The sequence below is a fragment of the Engystomops pustulosus genome, chromosome 7 (genome assembly GCF_040894005.1).
Source record: "Engystomops pustulosus chromosome 7, aEngPut4.maternal, whole genome shotgun sequence".
Taxonomy (NCBI): domain Eukaryota; kingdom Metazoa; phylum Chordata; class Amphibia; order Anura; family Leptodactylidae; genus Engystomops; species Engystomops pustulosus.
Genome location: NC_092417.1, coordinates 161436446 through 161459610, shown reverse-complemented (window position 1 = coordinate 161459610; position 23165 = coordinate 161436446). Strand labels below are relative to the sequence as shown.

The following is a 23165-nucleotide window of genomic DNA, read 5'->3' as shown; positions in this document are numbered from 1 at the left end:
GGCAGGATGATAGTGTAAGAGCAGAGCACAAGGGGTGGCAGGATGAGAGTGTAAGAGGGCACAGGGCACAGGGGTGGCAGGGTGAGGGCAGGGCACAGGGGGTGGCAGGGTGAGGGCAGGGCACAGGGGGTGACAGTGTGAGGGCAGGGCACAGGGGATGGCAGGGTGAGGGCAGGGCACAGGGGGTGACAGTGTGAGGGCAGGGCACAGGGGGTGGCAGGGTGAGGGCAGGGCACAGGGGGTGGCAGGGTGAGGACAGGGCAGAGGGGTTGGCAGGGCACAGGGGGTGGCAGTGTGAGGGCAGGGCACAGGGGGTGGCAGGGTGAGGGCAGGGCACAGGGGGTGGCAGGGTGAGGGCAGGGCACAAGGGGTGGCAGGGTGAGGGCAGGGCACAGGGGGTGGCAGGGTGAGGGCAGGGCACAGGGGATGGCAGTGTGAGGGCAGGGCACAGGGGGTGGCAGTGTGAGGGCAGGGCACAGGGGGTGGCAGGGTGAGGGCAGGGCACAGGGGGTGGCAGGGTGAGGGCAGGGCACAGGGGGTGGCAGGGTGAGGGCAGGGGACAGGGGGTGGCAGTGTGAGGGCAGGGCACAGGGGGTGGCAGTGTGAGGGCAGGGCACAGGGGGTGGCAGGGTGAGGGCAGGGCACAGGGGGTGGCAGTGTGAGGGCAGGGCACAGGGGGTGGCAGGGTGAGGGCAGGGCACAGGGGGTGGCAGGGTGAGGGCAGGGCACAGGGGGTGGCAGGGTGAGGGCAGGGCACAGGGGGTGGCAGGGTGAGGGCAGGGCACAGGGGGTGGCAGGGTGAGGGCAGGGCACAGGGGGTGGCAGTGTGAGGGCAGGGCACAGGGGGTGGCAGGGTGAGGGCAGGGCACAGGGGGTGGCAGTGTGAGGGCAGGGCACAGGGGGTGGCAGGGTGACCCCAGTGGCAGCGTCCTTCCTGCTCCCTGACCCAGTGGCAGCCCCTACTCACTGCACTCTCTGCTCTCTCTCCTCAGATCGAGGCTGCTCTCATTTTCCTCCCTGAGCCTCTCATTTCCACTCTAGAGCAGCCGGGGGACCCTCAGGGTCGAAGGTTTCACCCTGTCTGCTCCTTGTGACAGCACCTCCCGACCCCCAGCCCCCCATGGAGCGACCCCCAGCCCGGCACTGAAGGGGGCAGCAGCAGCAAGGTAAGGGGCTCCTCATCCCCAGCCCACATCACAGCACAGGGGATGTAAATCAGAGAGAAACAACACACAAAGCCTGTGGGTTAGAGGTGCCTTGTCATTGCCAGCAGCAGGGCAGACAGGGGGCTGTGCCCCCCACCCCCACAGCACAGCACAGGGCAGGGGGCAGAGCAGGGGGCACTCATTGGGCTGCTTCTAGATTGCAGGATTTTTCTTTGCTAATTAATTGGAGAGAGACATGATCTGCCCTCTCCCTCCCCCTCTCCCTTCCTTCTCTTTCTCATTCCCTCTCTCTCTCTCTCTCTGTATTCCCTTTCTGTCCCTCTTCCAGGTGGAATACCAGGATCAGGGGGCATTAGATGGATTTTGCAAGGTCTGGGGGGCACTGCAATGTCACATCAGGCCAAGGGAAGGGAGGAGGTGGTAGGGGGGGGGGAATAATATTCCCAGGGAGATGTCTATTGTGATGGAGGCTGGGCAGTCATATACAGACACATCCCCCCCTCCTGCATATACTGTACTGGATGTATTATAGGCTATAACAATCCTCCTGCTGATCCCAGGCCTGGGCCAGGGGAGGGATTTGTTGTGTTACCACCAGAAAGAAAATAAGTAAGTCCGGGCAAGTCACCGAAATGTAGACCAAAACAAAATTATTTTAAAAAACTACGTAATTTATAACGTGCGGCCTGTAATACTGTAAGGAGTGAGGTGTGCGAGGGGTTAATAAGTCATAGTGAGACCACTGTGTAAGGGAACACAGAGCAGAGGCTTTGATCTTTTAAAACCCTTGCATGATTTTTTTGTTTTGTTAACCCCGTCTACCCCGGACGGTGGTTCCTGCAACTTCCAAATTTTATCAATTAAATTTTTTTTAATATTACACAATTTTTTTTTCTAATATCGGTGGGAAGCTTTGCTTCAATATTTCTTTATTATATGTATTTTTTATAGAATATTTTTTTAGTAACTCTGCTTCCTAATAAATTTATTATAGCGTTACATTTTTTCGCCCTATTTTTTTTTAAATAATAATAGTTCAAATATATATATACAAATATTTTTAATTTTATTATTTATATATTTATTTATTATTATTTATTGTATATTTATTTATTATGTATTACTTTTATCTATTTATAATAATAATAATAATCTTTACTTATATGGCACCATCAAATTCCATAGCGTTTTACAGAGCATGGGAGACACATTTATGTATATAATTATTTGTTTTTTCCTCATTTGATATATTTTACGATTTTATATTTGCTCATTTTTCTGTAGCAATATTTTGTTAGATTTTTTTTTTACTTCTACTGTGTTTCTTTTTTTTTTTTGTAAATATTTAGCTTATTTTATTTGACGTTGGTATATTGGGATTATATTACGTTTGTTTATCCTTCGTCGATTGTTACCAAAATAATTCCTAAAAAAAAATTCGGAGAGTGGTGGTAATATAGGTTGAAACTCATCTACCACATGCAGTTATGATAAAGAAGACAACCCCCCCCCCCCCCTCCTCCTTCTCTTCTTCTACCGCCTTTTAATAGCTTGCCCCCTAATAATCGCTCAACCTGTCATATCCCTGGTGCAGTGAAATAATATTAATATCTTTCATATAACCCCCCCCCCCTCCCCTCTCCCCAGACTCTGTATTTCACTGTGCAGTTGTGAGCCAAGTGCATGCCCATGTCACAGCCTTTGGTCACTGATTGTAATCAATCAATCCCAGAATAAGGCAGAGGGGAGGGAGGGGGGGAGAGGGAGACAGGGAGTGTGTCAGCCAGAGAAAGAGAGAGGGAGAGACAGAGGAGACACCGAGGATCAGCCAGCAGGGAGATCTCTGGCTTTCTACTAAGGGGAAACCATCAGCGATCAGCATCCGAGCCCAACATGGACTTTAATAGGTAGTGAACAGACTTTGCAAAACTCCTAAAGCATTAGAGGTATCCCGGAGCCTTTAAGAAAAGCATCACTTTGCACGTTATGGCGTTTGCATGCGACCACAAAGAGTTAAAAACGTGTTCTATGCCATTCTTGTCATTTGTTACATTGTATCTTGTTATCCTTTACTATGTACATTGCTTTATGTTACCATTTATGCCGCGTTTTACGCTTTTTTTTTCTCCTGGGACACGTGTAATAATGTAACCCTATGGGGTCTGGGAGATTTTTAGGACATGTAATATGTGAGTGGTGGATAGCGGGCACCTGCTCAGACTGGCATCCAGTGAGTAGATTGTGCCAGGGGAGCGCGGCTTCTGATTTGGGTTGTGTAACGGCGGTTTTACTTTGCAGATGTATTATATCGCTTCATTTCTTGGATGGTTGAATTGCAGCGTGGAAGGCGAGATTCCTGCCAATTATCCGCAGCTAGTGTTTCCCAGATTCACAATTAAATGGGCGATACATATGATGTGGCGCGTTTCGGGCGACTGCGGAAATGGCTTCATGGACTTTTCGAAATGCTTAGAAATGAATAACATTTTGATTAAAACCCACAATTATTACAATGGGACCCCCAGACCCCCCCCTCTTTTTCTCCGTAGCCATCCTAATACTCGCTTCATGGCATTATGGATTTCGGCAGCTGGGACAGCTGATAGACTAGAGTCCACTTTATAGGGATGTGGATGGAAAGGCTTTGTTCTGTAGTTTCGTGAGGGTTTTAATTGGTGCAGAATAATATATTCATATTTAATATTTATAATGTAGTGATATTACCGGCTGCCTATACATTATATATGTGTGTGATCTCAGGAGATACTTTAATTGGCGGAATATTGGATAAGTGTAGACTGACATTCACTGTATCTGTCTATCTATCTATCTATCTATCTATCTATCTATCTCATATATCTATCTATCTATCTATATATGTGTCTATCATCTATATATCTATCTATGTGTCTATCTATCTATTATCTATCTAATTTGTGAATGTATATATACACATATGTATTCCTCTTCCTTCTTTGTACAGTACCTGTTGTAAGTGTAGTATGTGATTATATTGTACAGTGTGTATGTGTGTCAATGGAGCAACTTATAATTCTGTGTAATGTAGTCATATTCCGGCATGGAAAAAAGTTCTGAATTTACCTTCATATTTGCTATGTACAATATTATACATATGCAGTGAAACCTCCCCTTTGAGAAGACCCCCTCTCTAAAAGACTGATTCCTCCCCCCTCAATATACTGTATGAAAGCTTAATGGGGCGTCTGCTTAAAGATATTTCACTATATGCGTATATATTCTGATGGTGATCAGTTATAATTATTTTTTCTTTTCCCCTTGTTGTTGGTGTTTTTGCGTCTTTTTGGTGCATCATGTCTGTTTTGCGTCAATTTTGCGTTTTTTTTTTTTTTGGAATGTTATGCCTCTATTCATCGTGTGTTGTTGCGCCCTATCCGTCATTACATTGCGCCTCTGTACAGATGTTGGCACCCGATTTATTATACTATTGTGCTTTTATGGGTGCAAATAATTGCGCAATAAGACGCCGGTCCTGACCATGCTTAGGAAAGGCAATGGTATAATTTGCGCAACAAATTGCGCCTTTTTTAAAATTTGCGCCTAGTAACGACAAAACGACAAAGTCAAATAAGGTGTAAAAAATACACTCACAACAGGCGCAAAAAGAGCGCACAAAAGGGGGAAATAAGATAAATGACCCCCTAAGTGTTCTTTACTGTAGTTACTATATATATAACATGTTGCTATGACTTCTATTACTATATGTGTGTGTGTTCTGTATCATTGGGATCGTAGATGTGTAGCAGAGTTGAGTTGGTCACTCGGTTGTTACATAATTCTCAGTTATTGTAACTTATTTAGTTTATCACTAATCCTATGGTATGGCATAGATAGTGTAACAGGGCAGCAAACTGCAGCATTGGCTTTACAGTTCATTAGTTTTATATATATTGATGTATATGTTGTATACATTTATATATATATATGAACTATTTATGTAATATCTATCTATCTAGCTATATCTACATATCCATGTGTATATATATATATGTAATATATATACCTATCTGTGTGTGTATATATATATATATATATACGGTATATATTCATCTATGCATCTATCTATATATACCTATCTGAGTATATACATACATGTATTTGTGGTCACGCACATTTCGTCACCCGGTTCTCGTTATACATTACTGTTGTCATTCTTTGGTCACTCTAACTTTTTTGGTTTGTCAGAAGACTCATAAAAAGCACAAGTAGTAATAGAAAAACCTTAAATTGAGATTTCTATAGACATATAAATGTGAGGGCCTATAGACCAGCGTACAGAGCCTGTTACAGAGTTGGCACTGCTGTATATGTAGTATAGCAGCGGTGTATGATATACGTAGATATTGGATATGGCATCAAAATATAGGGGTCATTTATCCCACATCAGAGATAAATCTGGCAATATATATATATATATACAGGCGGTCCCCTACTTAAGGACACCCAACTTACAGACAACCCATAATTACAGACAGACCCCTCTGACCTCTGGTGAAGCTCTCTGGATGTTACTATGGTCTCCAATGATCAGCTGTAAGGTGTCTGTAATGAAGCTTTATTGATAATCCTTAGTCCCATTACACCAAAAAATGTTTAAACTCCAATTGTCACTGGGGCAAAAAATGTTTTTGTCTGGATCTACAATTATAAAATATACAGTTTTGACTTACATACAAATTCAACTTAAGAACAAACCTCCGGACCCTAACTTGTACGTAGCCCGGGGACTGCCTGTAGATGGTTATGATAAAAGATACACGGTCTGATGCAGGTTTTTTTGTTGTATTTTAGTGACTTTTTGGTGCATTTGGGTAATTTGCGTAATTTTTGTGCTGGAGTTTGGTGAGTAGGAGTAATACTGGTTTGTGCCTAATTTGTCTTTGTATTTCTACTTCTACCAGATGTTTGCCCCTGATATAGCTTTGTTTTGTGCCTAAATAACTTAGCAAGAACAGTCCAGGCCATGCATAGGAAAGCCAGTGGTAAGGGTTTTGCAAAAAATTTGTGCCTAAAAAGTCTCTAAAAAAATCTGACTTTGACGAAGAACTGAGACTACAAAGACAAATAAGGTGCGAAAAAAGTACACTCACTAAAGGTGCAAAAAGAGCCCAGGGAAGGGGGGCGATAATTAACCCCCACAGATTGGTATTAGATAGATATTATATAGATATATAGATATGAGATAGATAGATATGAGATAGATAGATATATAGATATGAGATAGATAGATATGAGATAGATAGATAGATAGATAGATAGATAGATAGATAGATAGATAGATAGATAGATAGATATGAGATAGATGATAGATAGATAGATAGATAGATAGATAGATAGATATGAGATAGATAGATAGATATGAGATAGATAGATAGATATGAGATAGATAGATAGATAGATATGAGATAGATGATAGATAGATAGATAGATAGATAGATAGATATGAGATAGATAGATATGAGATAGATAGATAGATATGAGATAGATAGATAGATAGATAGATAGATAGATAGATAGGAGATAGATAGATATGAGATAGATAGATAGATAGATAGATAGATAGATAGATAGGAGATAGATAGATATGAGATAGATAGGAGATAGATAGATATATATGAGATAGATAGATAGATATGAGATAGATAGATAGATAGATAGATAGATAGATAGATAGATATGAGATAGATAGATAGATACATAGATATGAGATAGATAGATAGATAGATAGATATGAGATAGATAGATAGATAATAGAGAGAAATATAGATGATATGAGAGATATGTTATAGATAGATAGATGATAGATAAATAGATGATTGATCTATAGATAGATGTATAGGTGTATATATAAATATATATATATATATATATATAGATTAAGACATAATGAAGATATAGATATATATGATTTAGATGATCGATAACTAGTTAGTTAGAGACAGATCATTGAAGATAGATGAGAGAAATATAGATGATAGGAGATAGATATAGGATATATTATAGATATATAGATGATTCCTCTTTAGATAGATATGAGATGATAGATAGATAGATAGATAGATAGACGGATATGAGATAGATAGATAGATATGAGATAGATGGATATGAGATAGATAGATGGATGATAGATAGATAGATAGATAGATAGATAGATAGATGTATATAAATAGAGACATGTGGATTATATAGTGATAGATATGATATAGCTAGATGGTAGATATGTAGATGATTGCTCTATAGATAGATGGATAGGTGTATATATAAAGATATAGAGATGATACAGATATAGATAGAAGTGATGTCCCTTGGACCACCAGGAAATATAACATCACATATGTCCTTCTTTATCGAGATAGATATATCTATAGATTGGTTTCTACTAGTGTGTACATAATGGGTTAATACACTTGGATATAGCATCGCCTATAGTGTATTCCTGTAAAGTGATTAGGAGTCATGTTATGGGACTGCAGCAGATGAAGCAGAGCTGAATTTGTCATAGAACTTTTCAGTGTAATGCAGCAGAACTACGGAAGTCGCAGCGGTAATGTGAACACAGTTGTTCCACGTAGAAAAAAATAAAATAGATACCCCCCCACACACACCCACTTTTTGATTTGAGAGAACATGTAAGTGGTTCTGCTCCCGGTGCGGAGTGGTTGAGGCCTTGCAGTAAACTTTATTGCTGCGTTGTTTTGTTGTGTACAGTGCGGCGCCGGTGTTTTTTTTTCGCTCTTCATGGTTATTGCCAGGTTTATCTCTTTCCGCGCTCCATTCGTAAACATCTGTCTGGCAACTTTGGCGTCTTCTAGAAACCTTACGCTTGCGTATTTCACATAGGTAGTTACCTCTCAGGATGGAATAATTGTGTCATTTCTCACCGCAGCGAGAAGCGAAGTGTAAATGAGCCGGGGCTGTGAGCCGGGAGAAAGCAGGTGTTGTCTTATCGCAAGCCGCCACTCAGAGGAAAACTACCACATGCAGCTGCCGACCAGGCATTTTTGGGGGGTTTTCACCGCACTTTTATTTTGTATTCTTTAGGGGAGGGGGGGATACACCTCGTCAGATACATAGCGGTCCATGGGAACATTTTTGAGAATAACTGAGCGACGACAAGACTACGAGAGGTTATAGTATATATCTAGTATAGAAAGGGTTAACAAACAACTTCAGGGGGTAATGTGACTTCTAGTGTGGAGGCGTCTGTGATTGGAGGAAACATGGGGACTCAGTAGTCACCAAAATACTATAGATAGATGGGTCATATATAGCAGAGCGGAGGGTGTTTGTGGTTTTACATGGGACTGCAGGTAAAATACATTGGTTCTGCTGAAAGAGTTGAGCCGCAGAATTATCTATCTATTTATCTAACTATCTCTTTATCTGTCTGTCTATCTATATGACTACCAACTGTATGGGGGGACATTAATCATAGTGGGTCTCGCCTATTTTTGCGCCTGGTTTGCTCTTCTTTTTGGCTCCTGATCTATGATGGATCTGGTTCTGCCTTAGTAAATGCACTTTGGAATTGTCTCATGTCCCATTCATTTGCGCCTAAATTAGCGCCAAATTTGGCGCAATTGTTAGATCTGATTTGTGAGCAATAATGAAAGGAGACTGAGAGAAGGTGACAGAACGTTCAGGGCTTCATCTCTGCACAAATCCTATCATTGTGATGTAACTGCAGGGACTAAAAGTTACAGAGATGTAAAAAAAAAATAAAAAATTCTTGCAGAAATGAGTCTTTTCCTTTTTTATTGTAATTTACATGAAATGGAGACTGATAATATTCTCAGATCTGTACAATAAGACAATAATCACTCCCAGAGATGATCCCATAGAAAGTGATGAAGTCGTTACTGGGGAAATTTTACATTTTAAAACTGAGCAGAAGTATTTTCCATGTTGTATGGAGGGAATTTTTCATTTGGGAACCTAAAATTTATGTTTTTAGTAATGAAAAGGGAAGTTTTTTGGAAGTGCAGCTGCTCAGAGGAGGTGCATTTTTGCCTTTTTAGGCGCAATTTTGTGATAGTTCCCGTGCAAACATCTGTTTAGGACGCACTCACTATGTCAGATAAGGCGCAGGGACTCAAAACCACTAAGTGCCGAACTTTGCTGTGCGCCAGAAAGTGGCGCATAAATGCGCTAAAAGACGCTCAAAGCAGTCTAACAGACTATGATTAATGTCCCCCTATATATCTTATTACTATCTATCTCCTATCTATCTATCTATCTATCTATCTATCTATCTATCTATCTCCTATCTATCTATCTATCTATCTATCTATCTCATATCTATCTATCTATCTCCTATCTATCTATCTATCTATCTATCTATCTCCTATCTATCTCATATCTATCTATCTATCTATCATCTATCTATCTCATATCTATCTATCTATCTATCTATCTATCTATCTCATATCTATCTATCTATCTATCTATCTATCTATCTATCTATCCTATATCTATCTATCTATCTATCTATCTATCCTATATCTATCTATCTATCTATCTATCTATCTATCTCATATCTATCTATCTATCTATCTATCTCATATCTATCTATCTATCTATCTCATATCTATCTATCTATCTATCTATCTATCTATCTATCTCATATCTATCTATCTATCTATCTATCTATCTATCTATCCTATATCTATCTATCTATCTATCTATCTATCCTATATCTATCTATCTATCTATCTATCTATCTATCTCATATCTATCTATCTATCTATCTATCTCATATCTATCTATCTATCTATCTCATATCTATCTATCTATCTATCTATCTATCTATCTATCTATCTCATATCTATCATCCATCTATTATCCATATATTTATATTTTTTACTTCTATACATTTCTACTCTTTATCTTTCTTTCTTTCTTTCCTTCCTGATTTCTTTCTATGAATTAACTGTAACAAATTTCTAATCATTAATTATCAATAATTTTTTAAATGTTTTTGAGATTTATTTTTTAAATAAGCCATGATTGGTCCCCCATATAAACTGGCTCTTTGTCATCTATCATGGGGCCTAAAAAGAAAAAAAAGATCTTTCCATCTACTGTCTCTATGTTATCTACCTATCTATTTATCCTTCTATTATTTTCTCCGTATTTCCCATGAAAAGCGTATTTGCATTTCTCCATATTTCCTTCATTCTCTATTGATCCTTTACTCTATCTATCCTTTTCTCTCATCTCTCCTTGCTTTTTTATCCTTCTCTCTATATCTATCTCTTACTATCTATACTTTTTTCTCTATTTATCTCTATCTATCCCATCCATTTTTCTATTCTTTTCTCTCTAATTATCTTTGCTTTTTCTATCCTTCTGTCTATCTCTCAATAGCTATACTTTTTTCTCTGCCTTTCCTTCTCTCTATATCTATCCTTTCTCTCTATCTGTTTATCACTGTCCTTCTCTGGTTCTATCTTTTTCTCTTTATCTATCCTTCTCTCTCTATCTTTCTCTCTTTCTATCTATCTCTCTTTCTATCTATCCTTCTCTCTTTATCTATCCTTTTATTTTTATATATCCTTCTCTTGCTCTCTATCCTTCTCTCTTTCTATCTATCCTTCTCTTTCTCTCTCTATCTATCCTTCTGTCTCTATCCTCTCTCTTTATCTATCCTTCTCTCAATATATATATATCTTTCTCTCTATCTATCCTTCTGTCTCTATCTATCCTTCTCTTTATCTCTCCTATCTCTCTATCTATCCTTCTCTTTATCTCTCCTATCTCTCTATCTATCCTTCTGTCTCTATCTATCCTTCTCTTTATCTCTCCTATCTCTCTATCTATCCTTATCTCTTTCTATCTATCCCCTCTCTCTCTACTTCTCTCCCTATCTATCCTTCCATTTATCGTGTGCGTCACAAGAAATTAGTAATGAAAGGATCTCTGAGCAGACAGACATGTAACCAAACACTCGCTGGGCGTTCTTCTGTCCACTGTTTTTTACTGTGTACTGTTTTACTATTTTGAATGTAATTTTTTGAAAAAAATTCAGGAATATTGAAATAATTGAGAAGAACTCAATTACATTTTAGTAAAATTAGTAAATTTTTAGTAAATTTAGTAAAACTTTTGGTTTATATATGTAAAAAAAAATAACATGGAGTCCCATCAGATCACTTTTGGGGAAAAAAAACACTGGAAAATCAAAACCTCCATATCTGCGACATATTCTGCAGCGTTTAATTTCACATTGAGACATCAGCAGATGTTTCCCTTGTTGGGCTTGTTGGACCCAGGACATGTGACGTTAGATAGATGGGCATGGAGCCTATAGGGTAGTACATAGGGGCGGCAGGACATATGGGGCCTCTGTGAAGTGATGTACATAGGCAGCGTGTGTATGGCGGTATTATTCCCGGGAAGCAGTGCTACAATGAGAAGCATATGTGGTAACAGTATAGCGCTATGTACCTCTATGTCAGCTCTATACAGACATCTAGACTAATAGTTCACTCTATGGAAAAGAGCAGCAGTAAATAACCTGCAGTCCCATGTAAAACTTTTGACGATTTATATAAATTGTGCCAAATGACAAACCCGGCTCTGCTGTGTCTGCGTTCTGTAATAACTTCCATCATAAGCCTCAGTGCTCTGGGATAGAGAACCTGTCGGTGATTGTGGAATTCGGCGCTATGTCTGTGTCCTCATTTAACCCCTGTATACAGTAGGATTTAACCAGTTCATATCTGATCTCTGGGCTCCATTCGCTTTGTGTGTCCTAATCTTAGTGAATGTAGTCACAAGTCAAAATGTTTGCCATCCTCTGGACTAGTTAATGTGCCCCTCGCCCCGGAGGTGTGGAGCATATGGACTGCCATATATCGCCTGAGTTGTAAAATAATAAAGTAACTGACCAGGGATTTACCATCTGTCCTGTAGTGGGCAGTTGTTGAAGATTAACCATTGCTCCATGTGACTCCATCCTGATAAATGGCTTCATTACCTCTGTATACAGCACAGTGTAATGTAAGGGAGGATTTCCAGTAGGTATATGTCTATCTATAATCTATCTATTCATATATATCATCTATCAATCATTTATATATCTATAAACTATTTATCTATCATCTATTTATCTATCATCTACCTCCTGCTTGAGAAAGGTGCACACTGCACCGAAACATTGCCTGTTCTGGAATAAACTTCACCTCCTCTTTTACCTTACCGTAATTGGAGTGCTTCATTTCTTTTGGATATCTATCTATCATCTATCTCACCTATCTATCTATCTATCTATCAATCTATCTATCTATGTATCTATCTATCTATCTATCATCTATCTATCTATCTATCTATCTATCTATCATCTATCTATCTATCTATCTATCTATCTCATATCTAACTATCTATCTATCTTCTATCTGTCATCTATCTCTCATATCTATCTATCTATCTATCTTCTATCTATCATCTATCTCTCATATCTATCTATCTATCTATCTATCTATCTATCTATCTATCTATCTATCTCTCATATCTATCTATCTATCTATCTATCTATCTATCTATCCATCTATCATCTATCTATCTATCTATCTATCTATCTATCTATCTATCTATCTATCTATCTATCCATCTATCATCTATCTCTCATATCTATCTCTATCTATCATCTATCTCTCATATCTATCTATCTTCTATCTATCATCTATCTCTCATATCTATCTATCTATCTATCTATCTATCTATCTATCTATCTATCTATCTTCTATCTATCATCTATCTATCTATCTATCTATCTTCTATCTATCTATCTATCTATCTATCTATCTATCTATCTATTTATCTATCTCATATCTATCTATCTATCTATCTATCTACAAATTGGAAAAAGCGAGCACCACTCCAAAGGTACAATTCAAAAGTTGGTGATCTTTATTGAGGTAAATGGCAACGTTTCGGTGTTGGACACCTTTTTCAAGCCTGGCCTCAGTAAAGCTTGCTTTTTCCAAATTGTATCTGCGTAAGGACCAAGCCAGGACCTTGGTGGGCTTTGCACCCCCCTCCTTAGGGGTTCCACAAAGCTGTGCGGACTTGAACTTTACTTTTTGTATCTATCTATCTATCTATCTATCTATCTATCTATCTATCTATCTCCTATCTATCTATCTCATATCTATCTATCTATCTCATATCTATCTATCTATCTATCTATCTATCTATCTATCTATCTATCTATCTCCTATCTATCTATCTATCTATCTCCTATCTATCTATCTCATATCTATCTATCTATCTATCTATCTATCTATCTATCTATCTATCTATCTATCTATCCAGGTATTCCACCCATATATATCTTGCCTTTTCTTGGAGCCTGGGCCCAGAATACCTGAGTGGCTGGCGGTTGCGGCCTAAGCACGCTTGTGTCACGGTGGTTGGTATGGGGACCAGAGGGATGTCCTACAGCCTGGAAGGTCTCCAGCAGGTGTCTTTAAGATATGTCCCTGGGTAATGGATGGGGAGCCCGTTGTGGTGATAGCCGTATTCAGGGATCAGATGGAGGCAACGTTGAGCTAATCAACTCACGGTTCTTTATTGAACAACAGCTAGCAGGCAACGGGCCTAAACGGTCTACAGCAGATCTGGTACTGGAGTGGTCAGGGAGAGGGGTCCTCAGGAATAGTGCACCAGCCTGGTAGTAGATGCAGGCTGGGAGAATGTAGATGGAGCTGTGTCCAAATTGTGGAAGCTGCCACTTTGGATTTGAGTCTCCTGACTCTGGTCCTGGGATTGGGTTCCTCTTACACTGGGATTATGTGCTGGAAAAGGTTTAAATGTCCTCCCCATTTTTTAATATAGTACCTTTTTATAATATAGGGATAAGTAAACATGAGTCAACTTCTGAAAAAAAGAGTCAAGTTTTCTCCCAGGCTGCCAGTGAACCCCGTCTCCTTCTTTTAACTGACAGTTCAGTTTCTCTTCAAGTCTCGGACCTGAGCAGACAGGAAGTTCTTTCCCTGTCCACTTCCTGTCCTTACCAGAATGTTGCCCCTCTCGCTGCATGGAGAATTTAGCAATGAGTACTGTGTGGGAATCTTCAGATCTTCTCACCATTTCACGGGTTCCGTGGTGGATTGGGGCCAAGCTGTGGTGGTTGCAACCACGATGTAGTGGGTGGAACCACATGGTGGTGGTGGCTAACATAGGCAAAGGCAGAAAAAGTTTGGGGAACAATTTTACTGGTCGGAGGAGAAAGTTTTAAGCTGGGACATCTGTGCCACACTTTTTAACAAAGGCACAGGGGGGGGGGAGTAAGGTTTATTGTATCTGTTCTTGCCGACAGGTTCCCTTTAAGGTTCCTTGACCCCTTTGCACCCTCTCAAGTTATACCCCTGCACATAGGCACTTATGTTACTACACAGGTGGATACAACATCACTAATAGTTGAATAAGGTCAATAATACACATGCGATAGCCTTTAACCAGACACTCATTGGGCCAACGAATATCACGTCTCGTCTCCCGAAAACCAAACTCGATCTATCACCCGGGAATAGTCAAGGGGCTACCGTGTCTATTATATGGTCGACTAAACTCACCAATATTGTCATATGTCTAATGTGTAGGGGATCCGTGTTGGAGCTATAATGGCGGCCATATTGGGTGAGTTTTATATTCTTCTGTACTGTTGCAAGTCCTAAGATTTTGTCCCAAAAGAGGGAGCACGACAGAGTCTAGAAATGTATTTGAAATAAATTTGATATATTATGGATAAACAATCGGTTAAACCAAAAATAAAAATTTTAGGGGGTAAAAAAAAATTCACATAGAATGTAGTGCATCTAAACATAAAAAAAAGTCTAATTCTTCATGAAAGTAACTAGCATTGAACACAACGGTGACATTGTAGAGAGGTCTTGGTCGTGACAACATCCTGTCAATTCCAACTCGTTCCCTTCAGGACAACAAAAGCCAATCTACCGCTATGTACAATCGTCCATGTGTCCAAGGCTGTAATGATTCTGATACTAGAGATAATATCTATTATAACAATCATCTACAAGTAGTACAATGAGTGTGTGGAAGGTTACAGTGTACCCTAAATTGTAATAATCTGAACATGTCACAAGGCATATACAAATATCATAATGAGTCTATTGAGTGCTGACATCTCATGGTCACATATTACTGCTCAGTCGAGAGGCTTGTATTGTTTCGCATCCAGGGCTGGACAAGGTTACGCTCTTGTGTGGTTTAGATACTTTAACATAGATTTTTTTTACTTTGTAGAGCCCCCGCTTCATCACAGCAGTGAGGGGCTATCAGGTGGTCTCTCTCTGGAAGACCAGACACATCCATGAATAACATAGATAAACCATTAATATTAATGATCATCCTGTAATACTCTTTTTCGCCTGTGGAGGTGCTGCAGGGAAACTGAACCACTGTCAATCCAAGGAGAGGACGGCCTCTTAATCTAGGAGCTTGCTAGTTGCTTACTATGTAGCATAGTCTCTTTTAAAAGGGTGGGACTTAGTACTCTTGATCACTAATAATAATTATTTTTTTATATAGTGCACACAGATTCCGCAGCGCTGCACAGAGTTTGCCAAATCGGTCCCTGCTCCCAATGGGACTCACAATCTAATAAACCTACCGGTATGTTCTGGAGTGTGGGAGGAAACCGGAGAACCCGGAAGAAACCCACGCAAACACGGAGAGAACATACAAACTCTTTGCAGAAGTCCCCAGTGCTGCAAGGCTGTAATGTTAACCACTGAACCACCGTGCTTTCCATTGTTGAGCTCTACCTCCCCATCCCCCATTGTTAACGCCCATGATCGGTGCTGGCAAAGTCACAGGAATCCACTATTTTTGGGAGAATTATCGCTCCCCGATGACGTGATAGGGAGTGAAGACTCTACCCAAAATGCTCAGCCATATCACTGCCAGTTGCATTTAAACAGTTAACCACGCCAATCATTGCCGACAGTAGTCCTGGGTGTTACTGGTGGGATCCAGGACCGAGTTTGTTACCCGGGCTTGAACAGATTTTAAAAATTCTTCCGAACCCAAATTATAGCGGGTTCACTCATCACTAGTCATCAGTACACATGGCTTTCCCAAATGGAATTCTGCTCAGGCCTGTGATGTTGAATCTGAGCTGCAGTACCAAGCACCGCCACCAGACAGTGTATGGCATTGAGCTTGGTGGGCAGTGGAGATGAATCTATTTGTTGATTTAGAGATTCGGTATGAATTTGGCTTGAATCTGAATATTTTCTGATTTGCTAGATATCAATGGACTTTTGATGGTTTCCATTAATTTTCACTTCAATCACATCTGTTAGACTCCCGTTATTAATGTTTTAGTGAAAACCGAAAATGAAAACAAATTTTTAAAGTCAAAAGCTCAGGTTAAGCGTTCTTATCCCCACTGACACAAACGTTGCTGGCACTGATCAGGTTTTAACCCTTTAAAGGACACCTACAATCCAGGATGAAGGATTGTAAACCAAGCACACTGATATAGTGGTGTGTGCCCCCTCTGGCAGAATCCACTTTTCTTTAAGTTCCTTATGCCATTGTTTTTAAGAATAAAGGGCTTTACAGTTATGTAAATGAGCCCAAGGGGCTCCAGGCTCTATTAAAGCCAATGGAGCCCAGAGCAGCTCAGGCTCATTTGCATAGTTATAAAATCCTTTGTTTGTAAAAAACGGGAAATAAGAAGCCAGAATACTGCCAGAGGGGGCACACACCAGCATGTCAGTATGCTTGCTTTACAATCCTTCATCCTGGTGGTAGATGTCCTTTAAAGAAGAGCAGATCCTGCCAGACGGGACACACACCAGTATGTCAGTGTGCTTGCTTTACAATCCTTCATCCTGGTGGTAGATTTCCTTTAAAGAAGAGCAGATCCTGCCAGACGGGACACACACCAGTATGTCAGTGTGCTTGCTTTACAATCCTTCATCCTGGTGGTAGATTTCCTTTAAAGAAGAGCAGATCCTGCCAGACGGGACACACACCAGTATGTCAGTGTGCTTGATTTACAAGTCCAGACCCAAATTGAATGTTCCGAAAAATTATTCAAAGCGTCAGCTTCATCATCTCTAGTGGCCAGTGAAGAAGCGGCAATTCACTTTCAAATTTCTTTAAAAACTGATTTGTGGGGGGTGCCCTTCACGTGTTTGAAATCCGTGTTATTCCACATAAAATAGGGAATTCTAGTAGGACATTTCATCCCTTACCTGTGGGTGCTGTTTTTTTAGTGAGGGTAAAACTTGATGACAGGTTCCCTTGGAACCATTTTAAGCTCCATCTACTTTAGGATATTACACCTTTGTCTACACAAGGTACTAAGTAAAGACACATTTGAATAAGAAGATCCATCTTTGTTGGTGGATTCTGGTCTGCAGAATTTTTTATTTATTTTTATTTTATTTATTTTTTTAAATATTGAGACAATGAATGAGCAGAAGTAAGAGAAAGATTATTACATAATAAATAGAATAATTATCTTTAGTTATTCCATACATAGCACTCGCCTACAGACTTCTAGTATTCAGGTCTTACTACGACCCCTGAGCGGTGATTCTGAGTTGTCTCTGAACATCCAGCCATGACTTAGGAAGTTCTGTTCCCCTTAAATAAACCAGTAATTTCCTGTACGGAGCCTTGGTAGAGGCTGTCTGGATTTTTTGCAGCCTCGTCGCTGTTGTTTTTATTGAAATATTTGACAAGAGATTACTCGGAGACTTTGGTATTTGGATGTTTGATCTTGTGTAATCCGTGCATTTAAAACACTACCTGTTTAATCTCGGTAAACAGCAACAACAAATATGGATTTCATCTAAGAGCATTCCGCAGCCTGGCGTTTCCTCGGGAAATCCTACCTGCAACCCATAAAACAGATTTAGGAACTATTCTGCATGAATTTTTATTGTCTGAAAAGAAATCTGGAATTCCATTCATGGATTTATAAAAAAAATTATGCGAAATTCGACCTTGGAGTCACTGTTAAAGGGGTGTCTCATTGAAACTGTCACAGGTGCTCCTGCGACCCATCTCCCGGGTCACAGGCGCACCCGTGCCCCTCTCCACTGCTCCGGTCCCCCGGAGAGTCAATCAGTTCCCCGCGATACAGCGCGACTCCGGCAGCGCGGTGCGCGTGGCCCCGCCTCCTAGGGTGCGCTGCCTTCAGTAGATTTAAAGGACCTGCGCACCGTTAATTGGCGTTGGCCGTTTTCAGAAAATTATTTAAACCTGCCTCTTCCTACACTCCCTGCCGGATCTATGTGCCTACGCCTTGGAGAAAGCTCTGCTGTGATATTCCTGTGTGCTCCTGCTCCTGAGTTCCTGTGTCCTGTGTTTCTGTTCCCGTGCTCCTGTGTGTTCCTGCGTTCCTTTTCCCGTGCTCCTGCGTTCCTGTTCCTGTAAATAAATCTTAGTTGCAGACACCTGTGATAACTGTTACAGCTGATCGTTGTAGCCTAAGGCTAATATGCAGTAAATTACCAACATCCAGAGGTCTGTTTGTAACTAGGGGTCGTCTGTAAGTCGGGTGTTCATAAGTAGGGGAGCGCCTGTATAAGAACAAATGTATTTGTTGGTTCCTAGTTTCGGTACTGCCATTTTTAAGGCACCAAATTTTATTAGAATTTTTTCGAATTCGCTGCAGACTAATCTTTTAAATTGGCATCAGCTACCTCTGTCATACATCCCCCGGAGAGGGGGATGGGCAAGGGAAATTTGTAAAAAATTTTCTACATTTTCAACTTTTTCATGAAAAAGAGCACTAGAGGGGGTTATATACCAATTTCCATGTCAACAAAAGCAATTAAGGTTCGAATCGAACAGTCCTGAACCGAATCTTTTGACAAATGTGGCACAGAATATTCGCTCATAATTATTATATATCATATAATTTATCAATACACAAAATATAATTATGTACATATTTTATTTACTGAAAACACCTTTAAGAAATCCATCATGATAAACCAGGGACATTACTCTTAGATCCAGGCACCGTGACTGTGGTAATCTTCTTATATTTCTTATCCATGGCCTACTTCTTCTAAAATCAACTTTTAAAATTATTCTAATGAGCCTGAAAGACTCTGGGGGTGTTACCAGAACCCCTCCACGCTGCAGATTAACAGGCTGTCTCACCCAACCCGTTGCTCTTTCTCTCCTCCCTCTTCCTGTGTAATCTAGCTGCAGCAGGAAGAGCAGGGATTCTGCTCATTGTAACAGACTGTGAATCTACAGCACTGAGTGGCTCTGGTAACGCCCCCCAGAGCCCTTCTGGCTCATTAATATAATTTTAAAAGTTGATTATAGAAGGAAGGAGACCATGGATAACAAATATAAGATCATTTCAACAGTCACGGTGGCTGGATCTATGAATAAGTGTCCCTGGTTTATCGTGATGGATTCTGATGGTAAATTTCCTTTAAACAGAACTTGTCACCAATTACAAAATGCTGAATAACCTACTTAAATTTAAGCTCCAAGTCCCCCCAATCAATTTTATGTTTAGTTTTTTTTTTAATTTGTCCTGACCCCTAGAAATTGAACAGCATATTATTTCATGCTAGCCAAGGGGGCGGTAACCTTTAATTTTGTCGGGTGGTGTGCCTCTTTCTGCTGTATGAAAACAAAATGTTACCACCCTCTTGACTGTTATGAGTTAATTCAAATACAAACATGCAAGGGCTATATGTTTTGAACTATTGGGCAGATTTTCAATAAAGAAATAGCAGATTGATCAGGGTCACATCGGGAATCGGAGGTGTGTCATTCCTAGTTACGCCCCTGGTTTTTCGGCATTTTGTACTTGGTGACAGGTCCTCTTTAAAGGGGTTTACTAGCGAAGGCAACAAAGCATTACTCCTCTTACTGGTAGGTATTGGAACATCTTACGATGAGTAATGCTGACCTTATTTTTCTTACCCTATTGTAGACTTTTTGCCAAATATTTTTAAGCCCTCCCGTAAACCTCTTACACCAAATCTCTCTGCTTAGAAGAAAGAGCAAATTAGATGAATCCTTCAGGACAGAATTAAGGTATACAACAAGAGTCTATACAGAGTAGGCATTTGATGGGTAGTAATATCCAATTTTTGTTTTTTGGCAAATTCTGTAGCATGTATAGGGGGCAATTTTTCCCAAACCACAACATAATTATTAGTATTTTAACCGTTATTTCTGATCCCATAATTTATAATGACCCAATCTCGACTCAACTCTTTCAGTTGGTGAAAATTGAACTGTTCTCGTGATCGGTCCTTGGACCCCGCTGATCAGATTGATGTCCCGTCTAGGTTTTAGACTAGAGGAATAGTTTAAAGGGGTTGTCCAGCATTGAAAAAAACTTTTCTGGTGGGCTGGGGGGTTGCTATGAAAAAAAATAAATCTATACTTTCCTTTCTCAGTCCTTGTGGTGTCCCACGCTGCCGTCTGTCGCTGCCCCTGTTGGTTTACAGAGGCACAGCAGCTCCGCTCCAACAATTTCTGGTGGCTTGGCGCCCCCGGGACGGGTGTACGTTCTAGGTGGGCTGCGCCGCTGTCCATTATTGCCGTGCCGCACTAAACAAGCAAGCGTGAGACACAGGGAGCGCCAAGGGAGCTAAGTATAGGTTAATTTTTTTTAACAGAACTCCCCCCCCCCCCCCCAGTCCACCAGTAAAGTTTTTATTAATGTTGGACAACCCCTTTAAGTCATGAAGTCAACTGAAGGACAAATTTTTGCCGTTTGGGTCAGTTTGTCAGTTTTGGTTCCCCCCCACTGGAAATGGATGTCTATTTCTTTTATGATAATGTGGGTCACCACACCATTTACTTTTTACTAAACGATCAAAGATTTTTGGCTGCACCTCAGGAGACCTCCCCACCCCTTCTACTTATCATCAGGTAAGGTTTGGATTTGGTTTGGATCTTGAGGCTACAAAACAACATCTGACATGGAGAACCTTTTTCGGGAAAGTTTATTTGGCCTGGTTATGTTTGGAGAGGCTGAAAAAGCATAGCGACTAGTTATGAAGCCATCCAAGGCATAAAAATACAAGTGGTTTTATAGGACTATTTAGTCTGATTTTTTTTTTTAAAGGGCAATTTAGGTTCTAATCACTCAGGATCCTGTCCCTGTACATGGGGACTAATTACATCCAGGTTTTTTTGGAAAGACTCTTTCAAGCTTTCATGTATGATTAATGTAATATAGATGTAAACATAGACTCAGGAAAGTAAAAAAAAATCCTGGAGGTCCATGCAGTCTGCCTTCTTATGTTTCTATTATGTTTTTGAATTATTTTTTGCTTTTTTTTTTTAGATTAGATTTATCCCAGACTCTATGCAATAGAATAAACATCATTCTTTAGGTTTCAGTTTGTGGAGTCAGGGGTGAACGTAAACTCTCTGCTGCCAGTATTTGCCCCCCCTCCCCCTCTGCCCCATTTAAGAGATATATCTAAGGTCTTTTTTTAGTAAGTGGGATCTCCATGCGGTGTCTCACACCCATGCTGACATCACCAGCAGTCTGAATGACCACACCATGGGACCCGACTGTATTAAGAATAATATGGGCGTGCATAAATTATCAGCCCCCAGAGTCCGGAGGTGCTCAGGAGATGTAAGCCCGAGTGCCTCCATCTAATTAGCATATTTTATAAAAGTCCTGGTTTGGGCAAAATTGCCTATTCCAGGATTATAGGCATCTATCACTAGATTAAGGATTGTAAACCAAGCACACAGACATAGTGGTGTGTGACTCCTCTGGCAGAATCTGCTCTTCTTTTAGCTTCGTATGCCCTTGTTTGCAAGAAAAAAGGGGCTTTATAAATTATTCAAATGAGCCTGAGGGGCTCTAGGCTCTATTAAATCCTATGGAGTCTAGAGCCCCACAGGCTCATTTGCATAACACTAAAAGCCTTTTTTTGTAAAAATCATTGCATAAGAAGCTAAAAGAAGAGCATATCCTGCCAGATGTCAGTGTGCTTGATTTACAATCCTTGACCTGGTGATAGATGTCCTTTAAATAAAAACAGTATGAGAAAGAAGATATCCTGAGGAGTAAGTACATAATACGAATCTACGATAAATGTATCTGATGGTAGATCTCCTTTAAGTGTCAAGTCCTGTTTTTTAGTAGTTCATTGCCCCCCATCTTTCTGCAGGTGGTGCTGCCTGAGGCAAGAGGCTCAACTTGCCTCATGGCTTGTGCACCAAGTTTATTTTTGAGCGCTATTGGTATGCTTAGGCTCTGATGGAATGATTTTGGACAAAAGTTTTTTTGAATGGTGGCAAAAATGTTTTTGTCAATTCCAGTCATAGGTCACTGACTGTCCCATAGGGGTTGCTGACAAATAGAAAAACAGCGGCTTCTCTTAAAAAATAGCTTGGCCATGTTTTTCATTTTAGACCCTTTAATCAACTGGAGCTAATTGTATTCATTAATTTTTTTTTTAATTATTATTATTTTTTAATTTAAAAGAAAAAATAGTTCAAAGAATATACAGAGAATACAATGATAAAATGTAACCCGTTTTTTTTTTTTTGGACATTTCCCTGCATGTATTTTATCCGCTGTCCATAGGGTTTAATAAAATTCGCTGAGAGACACAAAAATACTATTTAGCTGCGAAATAGGAGGAGAGGAGTCTGTGATGTGAAAGCTTAGTGGCTCTTTATAATGGAAAAAGTGCAATTTTGTTATTTGCGGCGTTTATCTGCTCCGGTCCTCTCCGCATCCATTGCAGATAGATCTCCCGGCTTCCTTATAGCTCAAGCTTATTTTTCCAAAATCAATACCTCATGCATACAAATTCTGTCCTATATTTTGCCTCCTGCCATGGATGTAGCATGTGGAGATGCTGGCACAGATATAGAAAATACACCTGAAAAGCTATTTGATTTTTCTATTGGATCAAATTATATTTATGTATAGATTTTTTTTTTTCCTTTTTTTTTTTTTTTCAA

At 40.1% G+C, this 23165-nt stretch overlaps 1 protein-coding gene across 3 annotated transcripts in view; it reads left to right on the top strand.

Moving 5' to 3' along the window:
* The first annotated feature begins 954 nt into the window (after positions 1 to 954).
* MPPED2 (metallophosphoesterase domain containing 2) overlaps positions 955 to 23165 on the top strand; it is a 144674-nt gene continuing 122463 nt past the window's right edge. The window contains exon 1 of one of the 3 annotated variants that reach the window (XM_072118573.1): positions 955 to 1166. The gene's annotated coding sequence lies outside the window, so the exon portion shown is untranslated. Of the gene's footprint in view, positions 1167 to 2941; positions 3113 to 23165 lie in introns of those variants that run through there. The other 2 variants (XM_072118572.1, XM_072118574.1) reach the window with 2 other exon arrangements.